Consider the following 13,094-nt stretch of genomic DNA (forward strand, 5'->3'; position numbering starts at 1 on the left):
ATACTATCCATCACAGCCTCAGTTCTTTTTCTTTAGTTGTACCATTGCTGAGCCCTCACAGTTTCCCACTGATTAGCATAGCTTTTCCACCAATAACCCTGTCTCCCCTTCCTCTTTGACAAATCAAATCATGCCAAATTCTCAGGCCACCTCCAATCCCACTCCTTCAGGTAATATATCCCAGTATTTCTGGACTGCATTTGTTTCTCTCTTTTCTATATTTACGTAGTTTAAAAATTATTATTGATAAAAAACATTTTGATATTTGATCACTAACTACATTTTATTTTCTCCAAATTTGTCTATATAGGCAAATCTTGTGGCCTCAACAATGTCACAGTTTTTTAAAAGAGAGATTTGAGTCTTTGTATTATAACTCGAGTCTGTATCTTTCCCTTGAGTTCCAGACTCATGAGAAACTATCTAGTTGATATCACTCCATGGGCATCACACAACTCAAACTTTGACCTACTCAAACTTGGATCTGTTATGGTATTCCCTATTCAGTCTGACATCCTTATTACCTCCCTGCATCTCCACCAATTAGTAATCTAAAATTTATATTTATTAGATCTGTCCTGATCTAACTGGTCCATTCATATCCATTTTGGATCCCATCCAGTTCTACTATACTACAACTAAAGTGACCTTGACAAAAATCTAAATTTGATCATGTCATGTTCTACTCCCCTACACAGCCTATTTTAAATTTGTTAATGGCTTCTCTTCTTCTTTTGAAAAAATTTTATTGTGGTAAAATATATATAATATAAAACTTCTCATTTTAACAATTTTTAAGTGTATAATACAGTGGCATTAAGTACATTTATATTGTGCAGCTTTCACCACTATCTATTTCCAAAACTTTTTCATTATCCCAAACAGGAGCTCTATAAACATTAAGCAATATCTTCTTATTTCCCCCTCCTCCCCATCCCCTGCTAACCTCTAGTCTATTCTCTGTCTCTGTTAATCTGCCTATTCTGGGTTTTGTATTTAAATCATACATTTGTCCTTTTTTTTTGGTCTGGCTTCTTTCCCTTAGAATAATGTTTCCAAAGTTTATCTATGTTGTAACATGTATTAGAACTTCATTTCTTTTTATTTCTGAATACTATTTCATTACACGAACACACCACATTTTACTTCTCTTTTATTTAATATTAAAAAGCAAACTCTTTTTTTTTTTTTAAGACAGAATTTCACTCTTGTCTCTCAGGCTGGAATACAATGGTGTGATCACAGCTCACTGCAACCTCCACCTCTCGGGTTCAAGTGATTCTCCTGTCTCAGACTCCCAGTAGCTGGGATTACAGGCAGCCACCACCATGCCTGGCTAATTTTTGTATTTTTAGCAGAGATGGAGTTTCACCATGTTGGCCAAGCTGGTCTCAAACTCCTGACCTCAGGTGATCCGCCCACCTTGGCTTCCCAAAGTGCTGGGATTACTGGTGTGAGCCACCGTGCCTGGCTGCAAACTTCTTAATTTGGCCTATAAGGTTCTGCATGGTCTGGCCCCTTCACCTCTCATTCCCAGCATCCTCTGCTCCCTGAGCACTCTCTCTCTTCTTTGGAGTCTTCATACTTGCATGGTTTCTTCCTGCATCAATGCCTCGGCACAGGCTGTTTTAATTGCCAGTGACCCTCTCCCCTCCTGCATTTCACCCGTTAACTCCTTCAACCCTTCAGATCCTCACTTAAGTGTTTTTTTCTCAAGAAAGCTTTTTCTGACCTCCCTGAGTTCATGCTCCTATTACAGGATTTCAAAGCAACACATATTTATTTACTTAGTTGTTCTTATAAAATTTCACACTGACATGTACTTGTCCTCTCCAGAAGATTTTAAGTTACACGCAGACAGGGTTTAAGATTTGGCATTTTGTTTTGTCTTGATTTGTTTTTTAGAGACAGGATCTCATTATGTTGCCCACACTGGAGTGTAGAGGCTATTTACAAGCACGATCATAGTCCACTGCAGCCTCAAACTCCTGGGATCAAGTAATCCTCATGCCTCAGCTTCCTGAGTAGCTGAGACTACAGACTTAACACGACCATGCCTGGCCAGTGAAGGATTAATGGTGAGTGGCACTTGGTGGATGCTCAATAAAGGTTTATTAAAGGTGTAGAGACTGTTCATAGAAATATATTTTTTCCCTGTATCCATCACAGATCTTATAATAGTTCTTGTCACTTATCATAGATTCATTAAAATGTGTTCACCTCAAGCTTCAAATTAGCCAAGTTCCATTTTATGCTGAAATAACAGGATGTTGAATTTCAAAAGAAGAAAAACCATAAAGTTTTAGAATGTAAGAGGCAATAATAACCCCAAAATCTTTAGAGACAGTTGTGACTTCATATCTGCTGTGTGAAATATCCTGTGTAGTGATTAAGATCATGTGTTCCTCAAGAGGTTAAATACCAAGTTACTATATGACCCAGCAATTCCATTCCTAGTTTATACCCCAAAGCAATGAAAGCCTGTACATGAATGTTCACAGAAGCATTATTTATAACAGGAAAAGATGAAAACAATGCAAATGCTCTTCAACTGATGAATGGGTAAATAAAATGTGGTGTATCCAGACAGCCAAATATTATTTGATAAAAAAGAAATGGAGTGCTGATACATGCTAAGACATGGGTGAATCAAAGACCACGTATTGTATAATTCCATTCATCTGAAAGGTTCAGAAGAGCTAATTCAATAGAGATAGAAAGTAGATTAGTTGTTTCTTGGGTTTGGGGAGCTGAAGAAAAATGGGGAGTGATTGACAATGGGTATGGAGCTTATTTTGGAGTGATGAAAATGTTCTAAAATTGTAATGATGGTCGCACAACTTCACAAATATGCTAAAATAATTAAATTATACACTTTAAAATGCATTTTATAGTATATAAATTATATCTTGACAGGATTTAGAAAAAAAAATTGATGATGAACTCCAAAGCCAGATTGTCTGGGTTCATCTCAAGACCCCTTCATTTCCTAATTACATGGCCATGAGCAGGTTACTTAATCTCGCTGCCTTTCAGATAATAATGATGCCTACTCAGTAAAGTTATGGTGAGAATTAAACTCATCAATATGCATAAAAGGTTTAGGTCACCATTTAACAAAAAGTTCAATAAATATAAACTGTTATTAATGTTGTTTTCTTGTTCTAGAGGGATTCATCTACAGGTTCCTAGATCTTCCAACACATGTATCTGTTTTGACCTACAGTGCCTTGGGGAATGGTTCATATGCTAGTGATCACTTTTCTATAGTTTATCTTGTTGATAGACAGTCTACTGTTCTCCCCTCTCTTAGCAGAAATTTCTCCTTTCTTCTGATTTTAATCTGTAAAATAGATTTCTCCTGTTGCTACTACCCTCATCTACTAAGGTGTAGACCACTGGAGGAAATTTCTCTTTTCTCAGGGCTGGTTCTCTTTACACAGGAGTGCCCAGCAACCTAAGTGATGGGTATCCAGAGATAACCCTAAGGGCTGAGTCATGTGCATGGGAAGAAAGGATGGACAGCAATTAGGAAACTGCTGTCTAATCACGAAATAAATATCCCTGAGTCAGAGTATGTTCCACCTGCATCTAACCTTTGCTAGTCTCTTGGCCATCCATGACAAGTTGGGTAAAGACTGAATAAACTTAGATGAAGATCCATTATTATGCCCATGATGCTATTAGCTAGACATTTTCAGACATAAAACACTCTCTCTCTTTAGAACTTACTTATTACAAGATGCAATCTGTCAAATTCACATTCTTGTACTATTTAAACTTCTTTTCTTCTGGGAAAAATTTAAGCTTGATCACAATTCTTAACAAGCACCCCCAGATTCAATTCTTCTGTTGTAAGCGTAGATTGTCTTGCTTATCCCATCTTTTTGTTGTTGTTGTTGTTGTTCTGGCCATATGCTCTTTCCTTTTTTCTTTCATTCAGTGAATGAATATTAATTGAGTGCTTCTTACATGCCAGGTCCTGTTTTAAGACAAATTCCTTGCCAACTTGAAGTTTAGATACTAGTTGGGAGAAGTCAGGGAGTAAGTATAGGCCGGGCATGGTGGCTCATGCCTGTAATCCCAGAACTTTGGGAGGCCGAGGCAGGTGGATCACCTGAGGTCAGGAGTTCGAGGTCAGCCTGGCGAACATGGTGAAACCCCATCTCTACTAAAAATACAAATATTATCTGGGCATGGTGGTGGGTGCCTGTAATCCCATCTATTCAGGAGGCTGAGGTGGGAGAATTGCTTGAACCTGGGAGGCAGAGGTTGCAGTGAGCCGAGGTCACACCGCTGCACTCCAGCCTGGGCAACAGAACAAGACTCTGTCTCAAAAAAAAAAAAAAAGAAAAAAAAGAAAGAAAAGAGTAAATACATAAACAAGTGTATTGGTGTTCTGTCAAATGGAAATATGTGCTATAGGGGGAAAAAAAACTAAAACAAGCCAGGAGGATTGGGAGTGCTGGTACATATTATTTAATATAAAAATTTCAGGAAAGGACTCATGGACAAGGTGACATTTGAGCAGAGACATGGAGGAAGCGAGGGAGGCAGCCTCTTGGGTACTTGATGAGAGAGAGGTTGAGTTGGGGGTGTACTTGGTATGTTTGAAGAGCAGCAAGGAGGTTGCTGTGGTTAGAGCCCACTAAGCAAGCTGGAGAGAGAGGTAGAAGAGGAGGTTGGAGAACAGAACCAGATCATACAGGGCCTTGAAGGAAACTGTGTAAAGATTAGATTTTACTCTAAAGGGAAGGAAAACCATGAGATAATTCTGAAGAGCGTATTCAGACAATCTAACTTAGATTTATTTTTTTTTTTTCCTGAGTCTCACTCTTGTCGCCCAGGCTGGAGTACAATGGTGTGATCTTGGCTCAGTGAAACCTCTGCCTCCTGGGTTCATGCAGTCCTCCCACCTCAGCCTTTCGAATAGATGGGATTACAGGCACCCGCCACCATACCCAGATAATTTTGTATTTTTAGCAGAGATGGGGTTTCATCATGCTGGCCAGGCTGGTCTCGAATTCCTGACCTCAGGTGATCTGCCTGCCTCAGCCTCCCAACGTGCTAGGATCACAGGCGTGAGCCACTGCGCACAGCCAATCTAACTAACTTCGATTTTTAAAAAGCTCTTTACAGCTATTTTTTTGAGAGGGAGACAAGGGTGAGAATCAAGGAGCCCAGTTAGGGCACTGTTTTTGTAATCCTGGAACATCCCAATTTTAATAACAGTGTAGGTGACAGAAAGTACTTAGGTTCTGGATATGTTTGGAGTGTAAAGCTAGCAGAATTTGCTGATAGATTCGAAGTGCAACATGTGAAAAAGAGGAGTCAAGAATGACTTAAATGAAAAATGAAAACAAAACTACCAAACTACGTCTCTATTTCCAGAGTGGCTGTATCATTTTGCATGTGCACCAGCAATGTATGAATGATCCACTTTCTTCACATTCTTGCCAGCATTTGTTGTTATCACTATTTTTTATTTTAGCTATTCTGAGAGGTATGCAGTAATATTTCATTGTGGTTTTAATTTGCATTTTCCTAAGACAAGAAAGTAGAGTAAACAAACAGCAAGAAAAAAGAACGACTGAACCAAGGATTCTTTTCGGGTTGATGAAAATCTTCTGCAATCAGATAGTGGTGATGGTTGCACAAAACCCACTGAATTGTATACTTAAAAAGAGTGAATTTTGTGGCATGTGAATTTTATCTCAATTAAAAAGTAATGAATACTGCACTGTCTTTGTTTTGAGGAGCTGGAAAAACCTATTGGCGATTACCAACGTGGGAAAAATGGGTGGCAGGAAGCAGGTTTTTGTGGAACGGAGGAAGAGAACAGGAACAGTGAATATATTAATTTTGAGATGCCTAACAGATATCCATGTGAAAATGTTTAGTGTGAGTTGGATATGGGAATCCAGAAATCCAGAGAAACCTCCAATTTGGAGACAGAAATTTAGACATTGTCAGAATATAGGTAATGTTTACAGCTACAGGCCAGGCTACAGTCACCTAAGAGAGAGAATGTAAATAGAGAAGAGAAGCACTTAGCTTGAGCATGGCAACATTTAGTGGTCAGAAAGATTTGAAAATCGGCGAAAAAGACTGAAAAGGAGGAGCCAGTGAGGTGGGAAGAGAACTAGATGTCCCAAATACCAAGTAAAGAACGTATTTTATGAAGCAGAAGGGGCCGATTCTGCCTACTGCTGCTGATGAGTCAAGTAAAATACGAATCGAGAACTGACCATTGGATCTTACAAATTGTTGATCGTGACAAGAACTGTTTTGGTGGTATTGGGGGCAAAAAAATTGGAGGGTTCATGAATAAATGGGAGGCGAGGATGAAAATTAATGGGCGCAGAGAAACAGCGGAGGAAGAGGGAGAAGAATGTGAGACCAAGAAATGGTTCTTTTCCTTTTCTTTTGAGGTGGGAGAAATATAGCACGTTTATAGGCTGATGAGAAACAAGTAGAAGGAGTGAAAATTGATGATGTAGAGGAGAGAGGAGAGAATGGCTGTAGTGATATTCCTTTTTTTAATAGTGATATTCTTGAATACAGATGAAGAGGATGGAATCCAGTGATAAGTGGAGGGCTGTCCTCAGATAGGAGTCCAGGTAGTTTATATCTTGAATAACTGGAGGAATGTGAGTATATAGGAGCATGGGTACAGGTAGGATAGGAGATATGATTGGGAGTATGTAGTTTTTTTCTTATCATTTTTATTTCTTAAGGGAAATAGGAACCAAAGCCACTGGCCAAGAATGAGGGTGGAGGAGGAGATACTACAAGTTTGTCAAAGGAGAAGATATTAAATGCTTGCCTAGAGAAATGAAAGAAGGAGATTCTGGAAATGTGGTGGACTTTCCTTGGCAGTGCCATGGGCCCATGTGAGAGATTACTGGTCATGAATTTAAAGTGAGATCTGTCAGTATAGCTGTGTTTTGCTTTTTTCCCCAACCACAGCACAAGTGCAGGCATAGAGTAGACAGAGAGCTGGAGTAATCAGAATTGAGGATTTTTTTTTCAGATAAGTTAGAGGAAGAAATTGTGTGTTGGGAGGGAGTTTTGGTGTCTACAAGGAAGTGTTACAACAATGGACCATGACCTCTAAGCCCCGTAAAGACGGAAGAAAGGACCTGAGTGGAGTGAAGAACAGTGAATCATGATGAAGACACTGGATTGTAGAACCAGGTGGAGTCCAAGAACTTTTGGAATTGGAGTGCTAGAGGTACTGAGCCAGAAAAACAAGAGAAGCACAAGTTTGCAATGTATAATGGCACACTAACTCTGCTTCATCCAAAGATGTTTAAATCCAGCAGTACAGAATGGCTTAGTAAAAACTCAAGGCGTGTTAAAATATAATTCACACGAACTCAAGTGGTGATAGTCAAAGGTGTGAATAAAAAAATCCTTTCACACATTTTATAAAAAAAGGTAACAACAATTGAATGTTTGTTGTCATTGCTCGGGGGCAAGAAAAGAGCAGTCATCTGTTTATGACTACAATTGTCAGTGCTTAAAATGTTCCAAGAGTCAATATTTAATTAACAATTGCCACACTCATTTCACAGATGCCACATCTGAGAGAATTAAGTATAGAATGAAGAACTAATGAGCCCCTGTTTAGGAAAACATGGGAATTAATACACACACCCACACCCAACCAACCACACACATGTACACACCCTGGTAATCAAAACTGTAAACTGAAGAAATTAAGAAGATTGAAGAGCAGTCACTAAAAATATGCTTGTCCCAGAGTATCTAAAGAACGCAGCTTACATAGAGCACAGGACTTTCCTGTGGTTTAAATCTTGAGTACAATAAAATGTTTGACACCCAGTAAGTATAAAACAAATATTTGTTTGATGGAATTAAATGAATGAATAAATAAATGAATGATGATTAGTCATCTCTCTATCATGACATTCGTGTATAACAAAATCCTTTCCATTTTGTCCCATGCATGTTCAGTTTCTGGTTGGTAATTGGCAGTAATGGAATGATGTCCAGAGTAAAGACGCCTCTCTTTGTCCTTGTGCCACGATTTCCCAGCCAGGCTTGCAGTTCACTGGACTGATCATTTTCTTTCACACTCTGTGCCTTTGCAAATATTATTCTCTTGTCTGAAAATTGCCTGCTGCCAGCCCTTCATTATCATCCCCACTAACTCTCACCCACCCTCCCCAGCGTGTTGACTTACAAATTCCTTCTCTTTTTCTCAGCTGCAATTCAAGCAACACCTCCTCTGGGAAGCCTTTCCAGCTCTGCCTTAATCTTTTTTGGCCCTAGTTTTTGCACCTCTCCAGATTCACTGGGCTTTATCTGCTTTCTGGGTCACTTGTTCAGTGAAGAACCCCTACTCCACCATCACCACAACTCTTAACCCTACCACCCTTCTTAGCCCTTTCCAGATGAGGGCTGTACTCTAGCATGGCTCCTCCACACTCACCATGATGGGACTGCAAAGACCCTGGTGCCTGGGGCCTGAACCCACTGGGTCCCTGAAGTTCAGCTCCCTGCAGCATTTCCAGAGTCTGAGGAAGCACCGTGTAGTGAGGTCTGGGCTCTGACTTCCCTCATCCTGGAGCCAGCATTCAATCTGTAAATGTAAAGGATGGAATTCTTTTTACCAATGAGAAACAGGTAGACTCTTACGCCTTTCTTCCCGTGCTCTATCCCCAGCCTTTACAGACTGTTCTGAAGCACACAGATTTCTACATAGAGACTGTTCTGAAGCACGTAGATTTCTACACGACTGACTGGAGACATTTAGTGTGATCGAGACCGCAGCTGTGTTTTGTAATCAATGTGCCACCTTTGCTTCCCCCTCTACTCTCATTCTTGCTGCTCAATAACATCGGAACTCTGCTCCAGGTTCTCATTTCTATGTAAGTGTAGAAATCCTCTATAATCTCCTAGCAACACAGGCAGACCCCTACCTTAGCTTGAAATAACCTGCATCATGATTGTTAGTTTACTTTAACAGAGATTCTTGAGTGCAGAGGAACTTTTCTTTGGTGGTCGCATTACTTAGCACCATGTTGGGAACATAGTGACTCAATCAACAGTTTTTAATTAATTAATGGCTTTAACATTAAAATAATTATGGAACACATTTAAAACAAAAAGAGCTCTTAGGCATTTTTGCTTTAACTCTCTGTATGACATGGAGAAACAGCCTGAGGCCAGGAGAATTAAGGTACTTTGCAGAGTCATGCAGCTATTGAGTAGCCAGACTGGAGATGGCATGTCGGTTTCCTGATCACACAGCCCTATTCTCTTTTTGAAAACTGTTACTTCCATTTATGTGAGTGGAAAACAACATCAAGATCAATCTGGCAATCCCCTGGGAACTGTGTTTCTCCAGGCCATCTTCAAGCTTTTAGAGTAAAATATAAAAATTGGGTAACACTAACAATAGAAGACGGCGTTCCTTTGCCTCTGTCCCCATCCTCCGCAAAGTCCCTGCTGCCTTTTTTCCTGGATGTCTCCTGGTGGTGTCTCACAGGTGATTGCAGACACAGTCCTGCCAGCTCCCATATGGCACCTGTCATGACATTCCTTTTCTTCTTCAATTTCTAGCTCAATGCCCACAACCAGAGCTTCCGAGGCTGCCTGTCCACGGGTGTGGCACATCTGCAGAGCCCTAGGTGGCTCCTGCTGCTGCTCACCCCACCAGCCCTGACTGCTAATGCCTGCCCAGGGCCCTGTTTCCTTCCCTAGTATTCCCGTGGGCTGGTTAGCTTGTTACTCAAGAGCCACCGTGTGGAGTCCATGCTCTTATAGTAGCCTAAAATGAGAAAACTGCCCTTCATCAACCCAACTCTAGCTTGTTCCAAAACACAGAGCACAGAACATTGCTGCCTGCAGCCCCTGGAATGACACAGAATTATCTATTTATTTATTCTTTAATCACAGCTGGAGGCCTCAGATATGAATATTCAGGACTGGTGAAATAACTCAACAATTAGACTGAGTGTCATAATTGTGGCACAAGGAGGAGGGAAGGACGGCATACCAAGCCTTCAGGATTATGCTCCCGAGATACCAACATAAGACTCGAAATTCTAGAGCAGGGGTCAGCTCAGGGCCTGCTTTTCTTTGGCCGGTGAGCTAAGAATGGTTTTTACATCTTTAAATTGTGAAAACAAAACAAAAAACAAAGAAAATGCCAGAGACCTATGTGACATGCAAGCCTAGAACACTTACTACCAAATTCTTTAGAAAAAGAGCTTGCGTACCCTTGTCCTAGAGGGCAAACAAAATACCTCTGTTGGAAATGTGACAATGCATAATACGAACCATGTAATTGTAAATTATAAATGAGTTCCATTTGCTTTGCACCTGTATTAAAATCTTGAGTTTTTCATCATGATGGGCACCAAGAGCACAGAGAAGTGTGTGCACTCTCTTGATGACTTGTCACTTCCATATCAGACAGCGGTTCTGCCTCCAGCCATCGTGGCCTTGTGCCACCTCCAGTCTTAGTGCCTGACCCTGCACCAGAGAAGGAGTCCTTCCTCTCACATCTGTCTCATTATTCTAAACAACTGGGAGCACTTCATATATATATATATATATATATATATATATTTTTTTTTTTTATTATACTTTAAGTTCTAGGATACATGTGCACAACGTGCAGGTTTGTTACATATGTATACATGTGCCATGTTGGTGTGCTGCACCCCTTAACTCGTCATCTACATTAGGTATATCTCCTAATGCTATCCCAATCCCCTCTCCCCCCCACAATAGGACCCAGCACAGGGAGGGAAGGACAGCATACCAAGTCTTCATGACATGCTCCCCAGACACCAATGTGATGTTCCCCTTCCTGGGGAGCACTTCATATTAGCCTTCCTTTAGGATAAGGAGCACCCTGCTCCCAGAATACAGATCCACAGACTTGTCTATAAATAGACTCTTGGGAGTTTTGGGCCACCAGTTCTGCAGCTATGCCAAGAAATGAGTGAATCTTAAGATGAACACAGCTCACACTCAAACTGAGGCCCCCACCACACATAAAATTCAATTTGATTTCTGATTAACTTTATCTTGATTTGGTTTGGAACAAACCAAAAGTATAAATATTTGCCTCCTATTCGATGCAAACAGATTTTCTTCCAGCCCTGATGTAAATGTAAATTGCAATAATAATTTCTTAGAAATGGGAGAATGATTATTTTTAGTTGATATTTTCTTTTCCTTTGAAATATAAGTTTCTGTGCCCTTTTCAGCTGGTTATCTTCCAGCTCATCATTGGTAGATAAAGGTTTCATATGCCAAGAAATAATCTAGGGTGCCAGATATACAACAAAAATTTTACTAGGTGCTATTTTTTTTTAATTTATTTGAGCTTATCATTCCATTTCTACTTTCCAAGTATCAATTAATAACAACAACAAAGTAATATCTACTTTTAACTTAGAAGGAAAAAGCAGCTTCAGCATTAATTCAAACTCCTCTTTTCATTGATACTAGTATTTTATTGATACTAGATTAAACTAATATGAATTATGAAACCATTATCAAAAATATGCTTAAATTTATTTATGTATTCATTTTCCCTTCCCTTTTTTGTAGGTAGAATGGGAAAAGGGGTTTCCACAAAAAGTGGCACCTGACTCCTGTCTGTTCACACCTGCGGAATAGTCTTTAATTAGCCAATTTCCTCTCTAAGCCTCAGTTTCTTTTCTTGTACAGCATCAGTTTATTATTTATTGATTCTTTCCACAGACGTTCTGAAGGGAGAATGAGATAATGTCTCCAGAGTGTTTTATGTTTCTTGGATGAAAGGTTCTTTGTAGCATTTAAGGACGAGTTTCCCGGAAGAATATGAGGATTCACCTGAGACAGTACTGGAACTGCTGCTGAGAATGCAGACTGGGAAAATGAACCTGCCTAAGTAGTTGATGACTGTAAACAACCCAAAGCTTTGTATTATTTGATTTTTTGGTTCAGACATCTCTGTAGCTATTCTTCAACCATAAACCTATGTGTTTTTTTTTTTTGCACATGAATCTTTATTCATAATAGCCCTTGGAATCAACCCAAATACCCTCCAAGGGGTAAATGGATAAATAAAACATAGTACATCCACACAATGGGTTACTATTTAGCAATAAAAAGAAACACATATTGGTACAAGCAACATGAACAGATCTCATTATGCTGAGTGGAAGAAGCCAGACACAAGAGGACATACTGTTTGATTCTATTTATGTAAAATTCTAGAGACTCAAACTGATCTACATAGTGACAAAAAGCAGGTCGGTGGTTGCCTGTAGCAGGGGATAGAAGACAGGACTGCAGAAGAGCCCAGGAATCTTTTGGTGGCAATGGCAGTGTTGTGATCTTGGTGGCAATGGTAGTTTCATGGTGTATACAACTGTCCTTACTCATCCAGTTGTATACTTTAAGTCAATACAACTTGTATGTAACTGATGTCTCAATAAAGTTACTAGGGGGATCTTTTTTATAAACTGCTGATTGTTGAATCTGGGGCTAGGAGAAAGGTGTCATTGGCAGCCGAGAAGTTGTGTGGAACCACGTCATCCAAAAAGCATTGAGGAACCCCTGCTTGATGAGCCAGTGGTTTTTTGTTGTTGTTGTTTTTGTTTGTTTGTTTGTTTTTTATTATACTTTAAGTTCTGGGGTACATGTGCACAATGTGCAGGTTTGTTACATATGTATACATGTGCCATGTTGCTGTGCTGTACCCGTTAACTCATCGTTTACATTAGGTATCTCTCCTAATGCTATTCCTCCCCTCTCTCCCCTCCCCCGACCCCACGACAGGCCCCAGTGTGTGTTGTTCCTCACCATGTGTGCAATGTTCTCTTCATTCAGCTCCCATTTATAAGTGAGAACATGAGGTGCTTGGTTTTCTGTTCATGCATTAGTTCACTGAGGATAATGGCTTCCAGCTCCATCCATGTCCCTGCAAAGGACATGATCTTGTACCTTTTCATGGCTGCATAGTATTCCATGGTATATGTGTGCCACATTTTCTTTATCCAGTGCTATTATTATGTGTGCCACATTTTCTTTATCCAGTGCTATTATTATGTGTGCCACATTTT

At 39.9% G+C, this 13,094-nt stretch overlaps 1 long non-coding RNA gene across 1 annotated transcript in view; it reads right to left on the reverse strand.

Annotated features, from left to right (window-relative positions):
- Positions 1-964: 964 nt before the first annotated feature.
- LOC144339542 (uncharacterized) overlaps positions 965-13,094 on the reverse strand; it is a 32,532-nt gene continuing 20,402 nt past the window's right edge. Inside the window, exon 3 of the long non-coding RNA XR_013414581.1 lies at positions 965-8,608. This is a non-coding gene — a long non-coding RNA (uncharacterized LOC144339542). The remainder of the gene's footprint in view (positions 8,609-13,094) is intronic.

Source organism: Macaca mulatta, chromosome 2 (assembly GCF_049350105.2).
Source record: "Macaca mulatta isolate MMU2019108-1 chromosome 2, T2T-MMU8v2.0, whole genome shotgun sequence".
NCBI lineage: Eukaryota > Metazoa > Chordata > Mammalia > Primates > Cercopithecidae > Macaca > Macaca mulatta.